This window comes from Volvox carteri (genome assembly GCF_000143455.1).
Source record: "Volvox carteri f. nagariensis unplaced genomic scaffold VOLCAscaffold_95, whole genome shotgun sequence".
In the NCBI taxonomy this organism is placed as follows: domain Eukaryota; kingdom Viridiplantae; phylum Chlorophyta; class Chlorophyceae; order Chlamydomonadales; family Volvocaceae; genus Volvox; species Volvox carteri.
The window spans coordinates 23,075-35,660 of NW_003307638.1; positions in this window are offsets into that span (position 1 = coordinate 23,075).

Genomic DNA, 12,586 nt, shown 5'->3' on the forward strand with positions numbered 1-12,586 from the left:
TTGTCCTGTGCTTGTTATGATGTGACTAGTATGGTTAATGTGAACAACGGTGCTGTCGTTAATCCCGATATCAGGCTTAGGCTGAAGTTTTCTAATGAGACTGATGCGTCTACGGCTTCCTTTGATTCGTTTTCTACTCTCACTGTTGAGAGTGCTCCAAATAGTTTGAATTCTTTGGATACGTTTCCTGGTGGTCGGAGTATGTTGAAGTGGGTTAGCGCTAAGTTTTTGTTTTATGCTCCGACTACTTATCCAACTAGGATTAGTATAGAGCTTTGTCGTTTTACTAGTCAGGATATAGTACCTAATTATCCAGTTAATTCTGTTGTTGGCGATCTGCGTACTGCTTTTTGGCAATATTATTCGAAGAAGTGTGTTTACAATCCGATTGAACCATTGGATACGTCAATGCATCGTCACATTCGTGTGTTGAAGCGGGTGGTCTTTAGTATGGATCCTAAGGAGACAACTGAGACTGTAAATACTCGTTTCAAGGAAGTCAATTTCTTCTGTCGTCTCAATAAGGTTTGTTTGTATGCATGGAATAAGAAAGACCGTGTAAATATGTTGACTTCGGATAATGCTGTGACTCCTGGTGTGAATGATACATCGGTTCACCCGTTGAGTAGGTTGTTTATTGTTGTTCGTGGTTTGGCTGTAAAAGGTACTGCCTTCAGTACGACCATCCATCCGTCCTATGATTGTGTGATGAGGATGTGTCATCAGAATTTGTCGTAATTGTAACGATTATTGGATTCAAAAAGGTCTCGACTCCCTGGAGTGTTTAGCTGCACGAGACTACCTTACCTTATAGTCTCGTGCTAACAAGCTAAACATCCTAAACATCACTACAATGGCACTTAAGATTGCACTCCGGGTTGATAGGGATTTGGACTCGGTCAAACTTTTCTTGGAACGTTGTAGCGGGTTCGGAGTTCGCGAGGTTGCTGGTTCTAATGAGCATTGGCATTTTTTAGTGGAGACTGATTCTTATCGGAACATTCAGAGCTTTAGGGTAGCATTGACTCGGAAGATTCCCACTTTGAAAGGAAATGCTTGTTATAGTGCTACTGTCGTTAGAGACTTAGAGAAGTACGAGAGATATTTGGCGAAGGGCGAAAGTATGGACTTCCACAGTGGTGTGGCATTAAGGTGGCGGACGACTAACAGTAGCCGCTTAGCCGCCGTCGCCCATACACTTCCGCAACAGTGCAGCACTTGAATGGCGGACGACTAACAGTAGTCGTGTTATCCGCCGGCACCTATGGACTTCCACAACAGTGCGGCATTTGGATGGCGGACGACTAACAGTAGTCGCTTAGCCGCCGTCGCCCATGCACTTCCGCAACAGTGCGGCACTTGAATGGCGGACGACTAACAGTAGTCATTGGATCCGCCGGCGCCCATGGACTTCCGCAACAGTGTGGCATTTAGATGGCGGACGACTAACAGTAGTCGCTTAGCCGCCGCAGCTAACAGTAGCCGCAATTAAACTAATATCAGTATTAGTTAATACCTGTAAGCACCAACCGCGGAATTAACGGGTGTTAGTTAGTAATATTGGAGTTTGGTAAATCGGAGTGGACGAGCTAACCACCGACAGTTAGGTTTTGGCGCCCAAACCGTTGCGGAAAACCTTTACAGGATACAACGACTATCCCCCCCCTAAAGGCGACGTCCCCGTCACACACGGATCGTTATGCAAAACAAGATTAGTAAAACTAGCTAACGCGATACCACCTGGGACTGCACCCTAAGACGAGCCGCATCGAGCAATGGTTTGAGGTCGGGGGTGAAGTTACGCGCCGGTTCCCAGCTGTTGTGTTCGGACGAATACCCAGCCCATTTGACTAAGTACTCGTGCACAGTGCGCTTGCACCTAGCCTTACCCACGCGTCGAGTTCGATAGTCCAAAATTCGTTCCACTGCATACATGGTTTGCCTACCGGACAACCAAGTAGTAGGCGCGGCCTCTATAGCAGTAGGAGGCGCAGGCGCTTCCAGGATGGGTACAGACCCACGATATGGACGGACTAAGGACACGTGAAAGGTAGGGTGAACGCGCATTTCAGAAGGGAGTTCAAGTTGTACAGCAACCGAACCCACCATGCGCACAACAGGGTAAGGCCCAACCCAGCGAGGCAACAGCTTACGGGAACCTTCGGCCAGAGAACGCAGGTTCTTGGTGCTTAGCATGACCAGTTGGCCCTTGGTGAAGGTGACGTCCCGTTTGGACTTGTTGTAGTAGTCCGCTGTGCGCTGTTGGGCTGAGTCAAGGCATGCCTTAGCCTCTGTCAGTCGGGACACAAACGACTTGGCAAAGGTCTTAGCCGCGGGGACATTTACGTCAAGTTCGTGCAAAACAGGCAGAACAGGATTGTAACCGTAATTTAGAAAAAAGGGGCTTTGACCAGTCGAACGGCTAACAGCATTATTAATTGCGAATTCGGCCGCCGTCAAGCAGGTATCCCAGACAGAGGGTGTTCGACCCGCGAAGTTACGTAACATATCACCTAAAGTCCGATTAGTTCGCTCGGTTTGGCCATCGGACTGGGGGTGGTAGGCAGTGGAAAGGTTTATGCGCATACCTACCAACTTCCCCAGTGCGTCCCAAAATTTACTAGTGAATTGACTACCACGATCCGAAACGACAGACTTGGGGACACCATGCAGACGCACAACGTTATCAAAAAATAAACGTGCAGTGTGCTCTGCGGTGCAGGATGACGTGGTGGGTGCAAGGTGAACCATTTTCGTCAGGCGGTCGACCAGGACCAACACCGCGTCATATCCCCCCTCAGTTTTAGGCAACGCCACAACGAAGTCCATGGAAACACTCTCCCAAGGGGCCGCAGGGACAGGCAAAGGCTGTAACAGTCCGTGGGGCTTACCAGAGATAGACTTGTTACGCTGGCAAGAATCACAGGAGAGGACGTAATTCTCGGCATCCTTAGCCATCCGTGGCCACCAAAAGGAATGCCGAAGAATTTCGACCATCCGTGTGCAGCCAGGGTGCCCCGCCAACGGATCGTCGTGGAAACGGGAAAGTAACTCACGACGCAGGGAGTCATCATTAGGGACGACAATTTGACGATAAGAGCCTTCCCTGCGGAGCCAAAGACCATCTTGAAAAAGGAGGTGTCCCGTATTATTAGTGTCAGTGAACCAAGGGTCCGTAGCAATAGCAGCCTTAATACGCGCAGACAGATCAGAGGCCGAAACCGACCGCTCCAGGGAAGCGGTGTGACGAGTTGTGACAGACAGGATGGCGGAATGCAGCGAAGGATGCCGACTAAGAGCGTCAGCCACATTCAACGAGCCAGACAGATACTCCCAGTCGAAGTTAAACCGCGCGAAATATTCCATCCATCTAGCCTGCCGACGGTTTAACGAAGGCACACCTTGGAGAAACGTAAGGGGCTTATGGTCAGTTTTCAGCGTAAAGGGCCGGCCTTCCAGGTAGCAACGCCATTCTTTTAAAGCGTGTAAAATGGCAAGTAATTCCTGTTCCCCGGTGGTGTAACGGGTTTCAGCGCCCGAAAACTTCCTACTCGTAAAAGCCATGGGGCGGCCTTGCTGCAACAGAACAGCACCGGATCCGTAAAGAGAAGCGTCAGTCACTACCTCGACACGGAACGGCAATGAGTAATCGGGAAAACGGAGGATAATGTTGTCGGCGACTGCACGTTTTAACGCATCGAATGCCTGCTGGCACTCAGCTGTCCACGCGGCTAGCGACGAAAACGCACCCTTACGAGTCAGGTTGGTTAGCAGTGCAGCTATCACGGAATAACGCGCAATAAACTTACGAAAATAGTTCGTCAACCCCAGGAACTTACGAAGTTCCTGCAGAGAGGTGGGCGCTGGCCAATCCCGTACAGCAGCAGTTTTACGGGGATCCATCCGAACACCGTCGGCAGAGACGATGTGGCCAAGGTACTCCACCTGGGGTTGCGCCCAATGGCACTTAGAGAGCTTTGCGTATAGTTTCTCACGCCGCAGCACCTGGAGGACAGAACGCAAGTGCTGCAGATGCTCCTCGCGCGTCTTAGAGAAGACCAGAAGATCGTCAAGATAAACAATCAGAAACTTGTCAATGAAAGGATGAAAAAGACGGTCCATAACGGCTTGGAAGGTAGCAGGAGCATTAGTTAAGCCGAAACTAATGACCGTGTACTCAAAGTGACCAAACGGGGTGCGGAACGCGGTTTTCGGAATATCGGACTCGGAAATACGAATCTGGTTGTACCCCTGCTGGAGGTCAATCGAGCTAAAGAAGGCTGAACCGCGCAGCTTGTCAAGCAGGTCGTCAACGCGCGGGAGAGGGTAACGATTCTTAACCGTCGTAGCGTTCAAGCCCCGGTAATCAATGCACATGCGTAGACTACCATCTTTCTTACCCACAAACAGGATCGGGGCAGAATAGGGAGAAGTGCTAGGGCGGATCATACCCTTTTTCAGCAAGTCGGTAACCTGGCGCTTGACTTCGTCGAGTTCCAGAGGGCTGAGGCGGTACATCGGACGAGTCACCGGAGTCACGCCAGGAGTCACAGGAATTGGTAACGGCAGCGTTCAGTTGCAGTTTAGGCCGAACTAACAGACCATGCGCGCCTTTGCGAATAAGTCGAACTGCAGCTTTTCGACCTATGGGTTGAGGGGTGGTGTGCTGGCAGAGCGCGGCTACGGCGTAATGAACTTGCGGTTCCGACTGCGATCGCGCTCCACGGCAACGAAAGGCGCCTTATAAACGAGAGTCCCTTTTCGCAACCGCAGGGTGCACGACTCGAAACTAAGGACGCCCCCGTACCGCGAGAACGTAGAAGACCCTAAGATGTACGTGGCCGGTGCAGGCAACTCAGGCAACACATACGGATGCACCGACAGACGCAAAGGTCCCACCGAAAGACGCAATGTAACCCGACCTAAGATAGCCTGCTTATCCCCATTCGCGAGCGTGACATGCGACCAGGAACAGGCACTAGGCGTCAACCCAAGCCGCTTCACCTCAGAGAGATAAAGTCGTCGCTGGCGCCAGAATCAGCAAGCGTGAGTAGAGTATCGCTGACGACGCGGACTTGGACAAGAGGCACCCTTGCACCTGGCAGACTGAGGAGAGAGCAGAAAAGCCGAAAGACGAGGTGAAGTGTCACGCAAAGCGATAGCGGGACGCGGGGGATCATACCAAACGTCGAAGGCAGACATTGACCCGGGAAACGGCACAGGCCGACCCTCCAGATCGAGTCCGTTGAACAGCGGTGTCCTTGGACTAAACTGCAGAACGCGCTGCATCCCGGCCAGCAGGGCCGAAGCACAGGTTGCGGTGTGGGTAGGTGTAATGATGCATGCACGTTTGCAGAGGTGGTACGCTGCGCCTGCAACTCTGAAATAGAAGAGGGGAGGAAGAGAACCGTATGCCCACGCAGGTCGTTAGCAGAGAGAGACTGGGAACGCGGCACAAGCGGATTACACAAAGCATCCCCGTCACTCTTCGCAGAACGAGCATCAAACGTCAGCTTTCATCCAATAGCTCGCTCAACCTGCGCTAACACAGAGGGCAGCAGTGCCCTGGAAGCCTGCATGGCAGGCAGCTCGGTCTCTACTTCTAACCCAGGAGGAGTCCCCTCCTCAGCGGCCTGGGCAACCCCCTACTTCTTCTTGGGCCACAACGGGCAAACCCCCGTCGAATGGCCATCCCCACAACGCATGCACTTATTCCTCTTCCTGCGCTCCTCCAGCTCTGACTTAGTGCAGCAATACTTCTCTAGCCACTGGTCATCGTCACGTTTGCGTTTCTGTCCCATCTGCTGACTAGGCCCAGCCTCGGAAGGACCCTGATTACTTCTAGGACCCTTTTGCTGCCACCGGCGCTGTTCCCGGGGACCCCCCTTTGGCTTACCGGCACCCGGGGCGGCAACTGTGCCACCCTCTCTGCGCTCAGGACCCCCGACAGCGACAGCAGCGCGAGGAACGGGTGCCGGCGCCGCAGCAGGGGCGCCAACCGGGTCCAGCTCCGGGGCCTGCGAAAAGAGGGCATTAGCACGGGGAGCAGAACGAAAAGCTTGCTTTCGGGCAAGGAGGCGCATTTCTACGCCCAAAGCAAAACGGTAAAGGTGATTGTAAGAGGAAAACGGCATTCCTAGAAGGTCAGTAGCGCATTCGCCTATGAGTTCCTCAGATAGTCCACGTTGAAACCAGAAAATTCTATCTCCTTCTGAGAAGTCTGCAATAGGCGTAATAAGTGCCTCGAAACGCGACTGGTAGGAAGAGACGTTCTCGCCAGGGCGCATACGGTACGTACCACTCGCGAGGACAGAGCGAGCTTCCACGTCGCAGGGCAGGACTTCAGGAGCAAAACGGGCAAGTAACGCAGCAAACAGCTCGTCCAACGTGAACGAAATCCGTGCCGTTGACCACTGATCATACCAAGCTTTGGCGGCACCGTCCAAAGCGTTGGCGATGAACAGGCAACGAACCGGCTCCCGATCACCACCTCGAACTAGCTGGAGATACTGCTTCACATCCCTAACGAAAGCGCGCGTACTATCTGCCGCAGCACGACCTAAATCGCGAGATCGAAGGTCGGAAGAAAAGTTTAATCTAGGAACTGGGACGGAAAGTCTAAGTACCTCGACGTCCTGCACTGGTAAGAATGCAGCAGCCGTAGGAGCCCTTTCTGCGCCGCCAGCACCGTGTGCGGAGGAGGCTACAAGCATCGGCGGCGGCGGAACAGCGGCGATAGGTGTGGGATCCTGTGCTACAGGAGGCACTGGGATAGCGACAGGGTTAATAGGGACTACCGGGGCAGCGATAGGGACTGTCCGTGCGGGACCACCCTCAACGACTAAATCCGGCGGACCCCAGCGATTTCGCCTAACCCCATCCGCTACGTTCCAGGAAGGGGGAACTACACTTAAAGCTCCCTGCTGACCATCCCCGTGGACAGGTAGAGGCGCGTTTCCGGAGTTGGCAGGCAACATGACGAAGCGGTCCAACCCGAAAAGCGAAGTGAACAAAAAAAAAGGTAGCTAAGGTAACCCTACCGAAAAGTAAGACCTCCTCAGCACAGTGATGGACCGCCTCGATTGCTTGCAATGCACCACGGGAGAGGTGCACAAGCTCGTGCAAGCGAGGGATCGCAGCAGAGGTAGGGATAGCAGAACCCGCTACAACGAGAGGGCCCGCGGATGCGGCGGCAGCCATCACCACATTGCCGAGGTCAGCAGCGAAAGTCGCCAAGGGGCCGAAATCTTCCGAATCAGCCGATGTAACCTCTTCACTAGGGAAGTTCATACTAGTGCCAAATGAAAGAAAGAGTGCGGAAGCGGAGATGAGACTGGTCCGTAAGGAACCCGTCTCGATACCAGATTTGTTGTAGACTTCAGACGACACAACCACATAATGGGGGCATCGAAAGATACCGATTGAGACAAGTGTCTTGAATAAGTAGTCATCAGTGACTCCACTTGGGCCTCGCGCCGATAAGGATTCCCAGTACGACTGGGTGGCGCTGTATCCAGAAGCCGTAGTTTGCAGGAACTACTCTCGCTCGGTCAGACGAAACTGGGACGCAGGTCCCAGCTTTACGTAAGTAAAACCCCCGCCCATACGCAGGTATGGACTTCTGCAGTGGTGCGGCATTAAGGTGGCGGACGACTAACAGTAGTCGCTTAGCCGCCGTCGCCCATACACTTCCACAACAGTGCGGCACTTGAATGGCGGACGACTAACAGTAGTCGTGTTATCCGCCGGCGCCTATGGACTTCCGCAACAGTGCGGCATTTGGATGGCGGACGACTAACAGTAGTCGCTTAGCCGCCGGCGCCCATGCACTTCCGCAACAGTGCGGCACTTGAATGGCGGACGACTAACAGTAGTCGTTGGATCCGCCGGCGCCCATGGACTTCCGCAACAGTGCGGCATTTAGATGGCGGACGACTAACAGTAGTCGCTTAGCCGCCGCAGCTAACAGTAGCCGCAATTAAACTAATATCAGTATTAGTTAATACCTGTAAGCACCAACCGCGGAATTGACGGGTGTTAGTTAGTAATATTGGAGTTTGGTAAATCGGAGTGGACGAGCTAACCACCGACAGTTAGGTTTCGGCGCCCAAACCGTTGCGGAAAACCTTTACAGGATACAACAATTACTGCCTGCTATGCACTTTTCTGCATGCCACCGTGCGGCCTGCCTATCCCTCCCTTGTCTTTGTCTCATCTTGCATGCCGTCCTGACCCGCATGCCCCTTCTGCTGCTTTGTTGGCTCGTCCGGCTCATCATGCTCAGGCTCCTCCGTCTTCATCAGCGAGCTGCACTGTAACACAGCAAAGGCGTAACCCGGGATGCTCAGGTTGGCATTTGCGTCGTTAGATTGCCCCCCACTTAGCAATGGACGTCCTCGGCCATTATTTCGAGCACAGGAGCCATCCCACCTCGCGCCAGTGCGCTGGTTTATCCATTACACCATGAAATCGCCAATTTGCGACTTGCTGGTTGCCAGAATCGAACCGCCGACCCGAAGTTTATTTCGGAATTTGTGCGGTCCCGTCTCGATACCATTGTAACACAGCAAAGGCGAAACCCGGGATGCTCAGGTTGGCATTTGCGTCGTTACATGCACTATGCTGACACTGCCACTGGGGGTGCCACCAAGCAGTACACCGAGGTGCTTACACCCGCCATGTTTGACTTCAGCACGCTGGCGGTGTTGACGTACTCTTTCACCGCCGCTGGTGGCTCCACCTCCCACACCGTCCTGCTGGATGGCTCTGCGCCCGCCGGCCTGGTGGTCAGCAGCACCCTGTTTGCTGGTGACGCCATGGGCGGCCAACATTGCGAACTTGTACCAGCTAGGGCATCCGGCCTAGACCCACACTGACTGCAGATTGCAGGCGCGACCTCGCGTGTACTTTTCGGTACTGTCTTGGTGGCAGAGTAAGCTTGCTGGAAATGTAGCGGGCCCCCCTGTGTTCTGGTAGCTGCTTGGGCCTGTTGCTAGTCCGTGTTTTTGCTCGGAGCGGTTTTTAGCCAGTTTGTATATTACGTATGTAATTTTGGTTTAGTGCCCCGGCCTGTGGTTTTCTTTTACCGCCATGCACAGTTTTCAGGGGAGCAAGCTCGGGGAGCTGTGGTGTTCCCACAAGGTTTGCTGTGGAGCGGCCTCGTGCAGTTTTGCGGAGGGAACACATAATTCCCACAGCATGAGGTAGAGCATTTAAGGCTGCACCATGATTGCGGAGCAATCATAAATCAACATGAACCCCCACCCCGCTGATAAGGGCCCCATACATGCAGCATTTAACTCAGGATCTTTCCGCAGGAATCCCCCTATCCTCAGAGGCTAAGCCTGGTATCCAAGATTATCCCAAGTACGGCCGAAAAGGATGCACCATGCATCTGAGGAGGCTCGAAGAATTTTCTCACGAAAGTTTTGAGAGCATGCAGTGTGACAGCACTGCACGCTCTACACATTCAATCTGACGAAAGTTTTGAGAGCACGCAGCGTGGCAGGACAGCACGGCACGCTCTGCACATTACCTAACGAAATTATTCAGAGATCATGGCATGGGAGCTCGGAACGGCAGTGTGCCCTATAGAATCTTCTCGAAAGAATGTGTAAAGAGCCCCTGCTACTTTTCGACAATTCTATAACAATGGCCATGTAAAGTTGGTCCCAAGCGACCATTGTGCATTCCGTAAGCTCAGCTTTGGCCAGCATCGGCTGCGACAGCATGGGCCAACAGCTGCCTGAAGCACCAAAGCAATAACTGATGCATAGGACAGGAGGTTGAGCGACGCAGATATGTGCGGAACTGCCATTGTGAGTAAAGTAGCCAGTCCTGTGCCGTTAACGGGGTGGCCAACTACAGTGGTTTTTTGCAACTCCAAGGCCTGACAGTGTGGGGCCAGCCTGCAAGACTGTCGCCTTGTCCCCATTCCACACTGCTGTCATCCAGAGCTCGTCTACAGGAAACGTCACAAACCGCTGGCAGCACTCCTTGAACACCCGCAATGTCGGCACTGCCAGCTCACCCGCGCCTACCGGTGCAAACTTGGCGGCGCTGTAGGCCACTATCACCTTCTTGTTAGGGTCACCATCCTGCAGCCGCTTGAAGAACTGTGCAAACACTCGCTTCTCGCCACCGTACAGGTGCAGCAGCGGCTGCACCCACCGCGGCTTGAGGTGCTCCCTCCACAACATCTCACTGTTGTCCAACACCACAGCCACGTGATGACGGAAGCCCTCCACATCCACGCACTTGGAGCTGGTGGCAGCCAGCACTGCCAGCGCCTGCCGCATGGCAGGGTAGCTCTGCCACGCCGTGCTCTGTGTGTTGGCCTTTACCACGCCGCTCTCCACGCTCTCCACGTAGTACTGCTTGCGCGTCAGCTTGTAGCTGGGCGGGCTGCTGACCCAGCCTCTTCTTGACGGGTTGCTGAGCCAGCCTCTTGACGGTGTAGATGATGTTGGTGCGGCCCGGGTCCACACCCACCACCTCCGCACCTGGGTGCGCCTCCAGCAGCTGCACCAGCCGCCGTCGCTGCACCTTCGCGTCCACTGTGTCTGCCTTGGCAGCAAGGCAGCAGCAAGGCAGCAAGGTTGGCAGCAAGGCAGCAAGGTTGGTTTCGCAACCCGCTGCACCCCTGGACATATTGTCCCTGGGGCGCTTGAAGTGGAAGCAGGCGGCCGTTCCGTCCGTGTCCATGGTCCCTGTGAAGGCTGCCTGCCTGCCGCTTATGCGGCCAATCTTGAAGGCCGCCTCCCAATGTGAAGGACCCAACGCTGTGAAGGCGCCCATGCCGCAGGCCACACCTACATAGCCCGCCTCGTGTAGGATGCCATGTAGCACGGACGTATCGACTGTGATGAAGTGCGAAAAGAACTTGGGAGAATCCTTGACATTTTAGGATGATCCTAAGCAGCTCTGTAGATACTGTCATACCCAGGGCTGTGTGAACACGTTCCCGCAGCTTTGACAGACAGATGAATGGATCGGCCAAAACCATGGCCCGCAAGGCGGGCCCAATCACAAGCGACTTGGAAGATTGTCATGGTGGGTAGGGCTTACGGGCTGGACAAGCCAGCCATCTCGCGACTGTGGAGTGACTGACTTGCAAAACAAGAGCGGTCTTCCGTAGACTGTGCAACAATCCATACACATGCGCCGCCAGGTGGCGACGGTCAAGGGGGTACATCTCCAGGCGCTCCTCCAAGACAGCAATACAAAGCTTTGACCGTTTCAAACCCGCTTTGAGGTGTAACACAATTCACTGTATGAATCTGTGCCAAGTACAGAAACAACATCACGCGCACGGGGGGTGTGGGACACGGCCCGCTGGGCCCAAGTTGCTGAAAGTCCTGCTGTTGTGAACGGCTCATTCGCAATACGTGCAGCAGCCAGCAGCAAAGGGTCGCGGTTTACATTGAACAGACAGCTGTCCATGTTCACTTCGGCTCAAACGGCCGTGTCTCTTTTTTGGAGCTGCGACCGGCACAATCGTCCCCACATTCAGAGTGAAGGGGAGCAAGAAGAACTCATCTCGGTTCATGGTGTCGATGCTGAATGTGTATTCACTGTCTGTGTCTGCACCCGTGGTGTCTGCCCACCCGCTTGGGCACACACAGGTTGGCCTCCATGTCACGTGTAACACACGGCAGTGGTGCCATGGTGACCAGTGTTTTTTTTTAAGTAATATATTACTTTTAAGGAATAAAGAGGCCTTTTTGGCCTTTGGAAATAAGGAACAAAGTGAGGCCGATCCGTACATTTTCATTCCTTCAGCCAAAAACGTCCATTGCTGCCAGATTGCTCCGTAGTGTGCAGAACTTAGTATTATTGATCATAAAATAGATATGAGGGGCCGTAAGAAGGTCAAGCCCGTGAGTCAACGCGGCATAGCAGAATGTATGACCGGTCCTTCCATAGACAAACACGCAAAAGGCAACGACTTGAACGCCGAACAAACACAAAAACAGCAAGATAAGTCTAAAATTTTTCCTGATAAAGGCGTTTGGGACGGCGGTGCTGTTGTCGGTAATGCATCGGCAATGTTGCTGCCAGCGGCGACCGATGACACGGGCGCCATTACCCCTGCCTTCCATGGCGGTTGTGATCAGCATAAGCGCAAGCTGTCACCCAATCAGCTTGACAACAACGAATGCGGCGAGGCGCCCAACCCGAGTGCTCGCAGTGCCAAGCGGGCTCAGACACAGCGCATCCGCAAGGGCATGAGCACCTAGCATTGTGTGTGCGGATGTTTACCCAGGACCTGTTCGATCTGGGCACGTTCCCGTTCCGTGACGCACTGAGGAAGTGGCTGGACAGCAGCAGCAGGGGCCGGTACATGATGAACCGGTAGAGTCCCAGTGTGCTGTGGTTTGCAGTGGCGGGTGACGGCCTTTGATTTGCTATGCGGTTGCTTGCTTTGGGCCTTTGCTTGGTCGGATTTACTTTTTGTTCACAAACAGTGCCAGAACTATCTATGCATGTGCATGAAGCGTGCGCACATGAACGAAAACGCGCCAACGCAGTGCGTGCCTCTTGGTCTATGAGGGGAGTTGTAATTTATCGGGGGGGGTCTGGGGGG